The sequence below is a fragment of the Toxorhynchites rutilus genome, chromosome 2 (genome assembly GCF_029784135.1).
Source record: "Toxorhynchites rutilus septentrionalis strain SRP chromosome 2, ASM2978413v1, whole genome shotgun sequence".
Lineage (NCBI taxonomy): Eukaryota > Metazoa > Arthropoda > Insecta > Diptera > Culicidae > Toxorhynchites > Toxorhynchites rutilus.
The window spans coordinates 242,405,829-242,413,242 of NC_073745.1; positions in this window are offsets into that span (position 1 = coordinate 242,405,829).

Consider the following 7,414-nt stretch of genomic DNA (forward strand, 5'->3'; position numbering starts at 1 on the left):
TTTCGGTCGGAATGAAAGAAAATCAGCAAACAGTTCGCAAAAGGTTCAACACCAAATCTGTCATAATGAGTATAACACAAGGGTCGACACGCTTGAACTTTGTCGGGTATATTGAACGAAAACAGCATGAACAAATTTCGAAAAGCCTGCATTCAGGCACTTTCATTACTGTCAATAATTTCAGGTGATTATGACGAACGTTAAGTTGATCTTCATCACTTGCAGTGAATTTTTATTGAAAACGTGTTTAATTTCCATGTTTGGAAAAAAAAAACAGGAATCCGGAAAAGGCAACGTTAGTTTTTGTTGAGTGTTGACTGTTGTGTGGTGTTGAGTGGTTGAGTGACATTTAGCGTTGAATGGTGTTGAGCGTTCCGTTTCCCTTTCCGTTTCTTTTTCTTCCTTTGACGTAGAACTACGTCTTTCATTAAGGATGCTGTATCAGAAAACAGGTCACGTTTTTATGAAATAGAGTTAACGTTAATAACCTTATTGCCACGAACGGATTTTGGTGATTTACATGCCAAACGAATCGAAAATTCCCTAAGATTTGTTTGATATGCTATACATTACGATCCCCTGGTGTGTAAATGGTTAAAATTCACGAAAACTGTAAGCGTTTCCATTTCCTCATACATTTGTTCTGTCCATTTGTGTGCTTTCCCGAACAGAGCTGTCAATAACGGGCAACTTATCGACGAGGAATAGAGGCGAATGAACTGCAAAGTTTAAAGCCTCTTAAAAACAAAGAATCAATCAATCAATCGAATGTTCCCGTGAATAAAGGAAAAGAAGAAAAATGAAGGGGAATACTTGCCTAGAGTCTAAACAGTGGATCTCGCTGAGGCAAACTTTCAGTCACGTTCTGTATTCAAGGCAATGAACATCGCTTGCTCTTGCTTGTTTTGCGTCATCACGTGTCTTCGTTTCGGATTGAGCTGAGGACGCGACCAAATTACTCACGCGCTGATGCAAAATGATGAGAAGTGTTTTTAGTCTTAGTAGCTTCAAGCCACCAATGTATGGCATTATGCATGTTATGGCGAACGCTTGTGCGACTTATATAAATTAATAGCGTAGTTCCACGTCAACAATGCGGTCGTATCTTGTACACAACCTCCTATATATTTTTAATACAGTATTATAATGACTTCCAACACTTTTTGGCTGGGTCGCCACTTCCACTTTTGGAAGAATGTTGGGAGTAAGGATTGAACTTGTGACTTTTAGCGTGAGAGGTACGGTCCGTTTCCGTTTCCGCTTTATATGCTCTTTCACTACCGGCATTTCGTTCTAATACGGTCTTAGTTTCTAACACTATCTTTGTCTAACTCAACTTCACTAACTCCATTTTTGGTCTTCCAGGGTCGTTTTCAATGAACCGGAAACGATACGATATTCGACTTCTGCTGTTGAAGCCCTTTCATGCAATACCCATATCGTAGGGGTTTTATATCATTGCTGTGTCATTTAGACTCCGCTCGTCTGTTATTGTCACCCTTTGCCCATATAATTTGGGATGTATGCCATAGCAAGAGTTATACTAAACATTCCATTGCCGAAGTCGCCAAAAACAACGATTTCACTTTTAATTGGTTGACGTTGAATTTTATGCTTTGCTTTTCACTTTTATTTTTCGATGGTCTTCAATTTCGACGTTATGAATATCATAACCAAAATGAAGATGCAAATGAAAAATGAATTTCATGGCAAGCAGATGTTGATGTTCATCCCACTAGTATTCATCGATAGTGTTGTTTCATATTTATCGACTCTCGCTTGAACAGTAGGTTTTCAATACTAGGCAGGCCGAAATTAGCCGTATTTGAATCTCGTGAACGTGAATATTTTCGCCACTGTTCTTGGCACAGGTGTGTAGAATGATTTTCGGCGCACGCTCTTCAGTTGTCAAAATGGCCTCCAAGCAAGATGAACGGCGTTTGAAAACCCCCAGAATTTCCGCTTTTGTCGCATAATCAGTTAGCAGAAAAGCTCAATTTACCTCAAACGACGGTGTCCAAAATGATTAGAGTGTTTGGGAAGAGGTTGACCACAACTCGGAAGCCTGGAAGTGAAAGAAACCGCATCCCGACGGTCGAACAGACAACCAAAGCGGTGAAGAGGATATACACGAGGAATCCAAACTTATCTATCCGGGATGTGGCAGATACAGTCGGAGTGTCCCACACCACGGTGCAATGGGCCAAGAAAAGAGCTAGGCTGTCAACGTACAAAAAGGTAAAGACCCCAAACCGCGACGAAAAGCAAAACAAATCGGCCAAAACGAGGACACGGAAGTTGTACACGACGATGTTGATCAAATTCGACTGTATCGATATGAATGACGAGACATACGTCAAAACCGACTGTAATTAGATTCCGGGACAATAATTCTACACGGCGACGGGAAGGAGCAAAGTGTCAGAGATATTCGAAAACATTAAATTATCGAAATTCGCAAAGGAAAATCTGGTTCGGCAGGCGATATGCTCGTGTGGAGAGAAGAGCAGCATTTTTGTATCAACCAGGAAGTTTACGTCAAAGAGTGCCTCCAAAAACGACTCCTGCCGTTCCTGCAGCAGCACACGGGTTCCGTGCTGTTTTGGCCGGATTTGGCCTCATGCTACTAGGGCAAAAAGTAGTATGTGGTATGCCACAACGTCCAATTCGTGCCTAAGGATAAGAACCCGCCCAACATCCCAGAGCTTCCCGATCGAACAACACTGGGCCATCGTAAAGCGGAACTTACGGAAGACAAAAAAGTCGTCGGGAGCAAGTAGCAATTCAAGGCGAACTGGCGTGTAGCTGCTGAGAAAGTCGTCGAATCGACTGTACAAAATTTGATGCGGCATGCGAAAACGAAGACAACAAATGTATTGTGTTTCTAACAACCGCCTACTTTCTTGGCCACTGTGCCAAGCTGATGCTAATTCCGGTGGTGACCGAATGTCTCGTCTGTATCCAATACATCCCAGCGGATCACACCACGACTATTCCACAATACGCATAACAGCAGTCTTGCAACTCGGTGCTGATGCGCAACAAGATTTTTGTACCCAGTTGAGCTCCCACTCCTTGCGCACACATGCGCTCTGGCGAATGAGCACGCTCCGAAACACAGATGAAATGTTTGGTTGTCAGTGCCGTTCTTACGCTCAGTTTTAAGCTAAGTTTCACGCTGAAATTTGCGCCGTGCTTGCGCCGTATTTCTATACTGGGCAATTGAATCTGGATTGCTCTCTCTGTTGAGGTATTTTTCTTCACACAAGCGTATACGGTTCAAATGGGGGCGCGCTGTTGTTTTTATGCTTTGCTTAGAACGAATGAAGGCAAAGCAGGCGCTAGAATTTGATGTGTATGTGTGTGTGTATATAATTCGACGCGTATCACACAAGTGAAAAGAAATGTTTAGTATCTGAGTTCTGCGCCGGGTACATTTTGCGTACTTATGAATTTTGTGCTCTTCGCACCAAGAGAGAATACGAGTTTTTTTGAGCACGCGCTGATGAAAATAAAACTCAAGCGAAGCGCTATGTTTGTTTTCTGAAGACTGCATAACATGAAGATCCGGTAATTACAGTTTGTTTTGGCATAAACTTTGATGGCATACCTCTTCCTATCCAGTGAAGTCCTCTGTATTGGATATAGTTCGAAATTTCCGACTCATCACTGGTTATCAGTGATGGCATTTTCACTGAAATGATACACCTGTGCGCGAGTTCCATGCCTAAACTGAGGATACAGTCATCATTCACCAAAGAGATACTATGCGCTTATCCCTTTCAACGGCGAATATATAGAGAGCCAGTGTTCGCTAGTTGGGAGAAATCTTGGTGCGAGTGAGCCACAGAATGGTTCTGGACCAGTGAATGGTCAAGTTCATCTGCTTGCTCGTTGCCCTCTATACTGCAATGGCCAGGAATCCAGTACAGTTGTACCGAATTTATCTGACTTAATTGCCGCGTAATTCCCAGACATTATCTGAAAAGCATTTAAAAACATTTTGAGCTTTAAGTGCGGCTTGACTGTCTGAGAATATGCAGATGTTAGAATGTCTATATTTCCTTTTGAGGTAGACCTTTAAACATTCCATTATTGCATCTATTTCTACCTGAAAAACTGTTGGCCAGTTTCCCATAGCCACATAGAGTTTTGTTCTGGGACCATACACTCCGGCACCTGTTCTGATTGAACCATTACAAACGTTGACATCATCTTCATCCTATACTGAACGAGAATGTTCGATCACTCTCTACGGAATCTCATAATTAATCTTAGGTTCCATCCAATCACTGCTCATCTCTGAGGCTGGTCCAATGGGTAAGAGTTTCAGGATGCTCAAGTGACAAAACTTGTCCCCGTCTAGTAATTTTTCCATCTTTCAAGCTTTAGGGCATCGTCTTTCTCATCTTTCTTCATATTGCGCTTGCACATGTCTAGAACAATGGTGATTATAGACCAAAGAGGAGCGCTTTCGTTGAGGATGACAGAGTAGGTGGGTGAATTGAAGTTGCTCTTCGCTACACAGAGGGTATGGACATAACTGCTGGTTATCAGTGCTCGACCGTTCGATCTGAGCCTGTGGATCGACAGCTCCCCTATCTAGTCGCTCTAAGGCTATTTTAGGTTCTGCTAGTGGCTGGATAGACAACAGCCTTGCCCTCAGGGGCTCAATTACCGCCGCCATTTCCAGCAGCTCCAATACAACCCGTGGTTGTGCTTTTTCCGGATATGCGCTTTTTTCCGAAAAAGATCTGTTTGCTGTCGTCGCTTCAGACGCTATTTGTATGCTATTTGTATGGGCGCTGATGTCTTATGTTATTGACGACTGACAGTTTAGAACGTAGTTCGACCATCATCATCATCATCACCAACATACGACCAGGATCCCACCGGGTTGGAACTTCACTATATTTACCCATACTAAAGACGCCAACTAGGGGAAAGGAGTTACTGCAGAAGAAGCTAAGAACCACGGATCTACTTTATACCTGCAGGTACACGAAGTACCGATGGTGTACTTCGTCCAGTCTTTTACCAACCAAATGTTTTCTTGAAAATGAAGTCTCACCTCTAGCGAACCCATCATGGCGACGTAGAGGCAGCCGAAACAGCTGTAACCAGCAGAATACTATGAAGATTGTTTCTAATTGTGGGAGCATCTTTAGAATTGATGTTGTTGTAAGGTTTACCTCAATATAATAATCTTGGTCTGGATCACTCCTCGCGAAGTCAATAGAGGATATGACTCAGTGGAGACAGATATTCTCAAACACTGAACCACGGGTTTTGATTGCACCGCTGAAGGCAATTCATATGCCCAATCAGCAACTAGCAACCCCTCAGATAGCATTAAGTTCGCCTTACACGTGTGAGGATATGGAGTTGCTTTATCGTTCTCGAGAATCGCGGAAATTCTTCCGAAATGTGCTTGAACAAGGAAGGAGACATCTTGACGAACGAACACGAGGTGATCGAAAGGTGGAGACAGCACTACTATGAACACCTGAACAGCATGCAGGCAGGAGATCAAGACGGTGTTGATGAAGACTACACCGGTGCAGTGAACAACGAGGACGTACCACCCCTGACGATGGGTGAAGTTAAGGAGGCCATTAGTCAGCTAAAGAACCACAAAGCAGCTGGTAAGGATGGCCTCAGGTAGGTCTGGGAGGTCCGAGAAAACTGGTAGAGTGTATACACCGGTTGATAGCCAGTATCAGGGACACGGAACAGCTACCGGAGGAATGGAAGGACGGAGTAATCTGCCTCATCTTAAAAAAAGTGACAAGCTGGCTTGTGGGAACTACCGTGCAATCACGATTTTGAATGGTCCCTACAAAATTCTGTCTCAGATCCTCTTTCAGGGATTTGTGGGAAATTATCAAGCCGGATTCATGTCCGGGTGCTCAATGACGAACCAGAGCTTTACACTGCGGCAGATCCTCCAAAAGAGCCGCGAGTATCAGGTCCACATCTTCTTCGATTTCAAGGCCACATATGATGATCCAAAACACGTGTAAGAAAAGCAGTTGTCAAAAATTATCTGAACATTCAAAATAGCCGTACTTGTCAGTATAAGTGAGAGACATGAGTACCAACATAATGCCCTAAAAAATATCGAATATACGTATCACGCGTGATTCGAAAGTCGCGATACTTTTTGAACAGACCTCGTAAACCACCCTTTATTTAGAAGTATTTATCAAGACGGGTCTATGGTACTAGGTGAGGCCGTTTCGTCACTAAGTTGGTTAGGGGAGCGGTATATGAAAACAGTACGGAAGAAAGCAGAAGGGGAATTATTCCCTTGAAGTGCGAAAGAGACAGACTGATCACGAGCGAGCTTGGGCACAAGCGTATTGTGTTTTGTTTACAAACAAAACACAGTAGACTTCCAAGATGGCTAAAGAGTGGTTTTAGCAAGTTGGCCCACCTTAGGATATACTTCTACGCGCCTTGGTATTTATGAGTATCGGAATTTAAAACACGTGTTTTCCAGGGCAGAACAGAAGAACTTTCTTTGAAGAACATCGGCATCGAACTTTATGGAGTATACTTCAAATAAATAACGATTTTCTGTTTTAAGCAAACACATGCGTTTCGCTGTCACAAAGAGGGCAGGAACATATTCAGACACCATGTAGCAGTTAACCACTGGGAGAATTAATCATATTTTTTTGCGTTATTTTTGTTATGATTCGGTGTGACTTGGATAACACATAAAACGTTTTGATTGTATTTGAGCAGTTAGTTCACAAATACCTGCATACCATTGAACACCGGTCATATTCTGATGGAAGTATCCCACGATCTGAACGGGAGCTCGTCCCAAAGATGGAAATGGCTATCCTTTCGAACGCTGAAAAATACGGGTTCAAATCCAAGTCCCAATAAATCATAAACGATTGTTTTCGGTTGAAGCTACATTCAAATATTGGCTTGGTCAGATACTGGAAATATGTACTATGTAGCGAAGAACATGAAAATGTGACTGTTTGAAATCAGTTGAGATCTTCCACTTCGGGGCTGAACAAAAAGTGTCTTATCTTATAGCAGCTCTTCCGATAACTTATCAATAACCTGTGGCATGATATGGTAATCAGTGTAAAACGGGAAGTAATCTGGGTTTTCCAATTCTGATGCCTTCCTACCGATAGTCGTAAATTTATTAGAAACAAACGTTTTTTATACCATTTAAATAAAATATATTTAAGACAATTGAAATAGTAGTTACGATAATATCCATCAAAGAAAATCATAATGTTATGTTCTCAAAAATATACTTTGTTCATTGACCAAGACAAAGGAACAATACCTTTCTCATGTTAATTGTGACAAATGTAAAGCCAATATGAACATACAATCAAAGTGATAAAACTGATTCACGATCACACCGGCAGTCCTCGTCTAG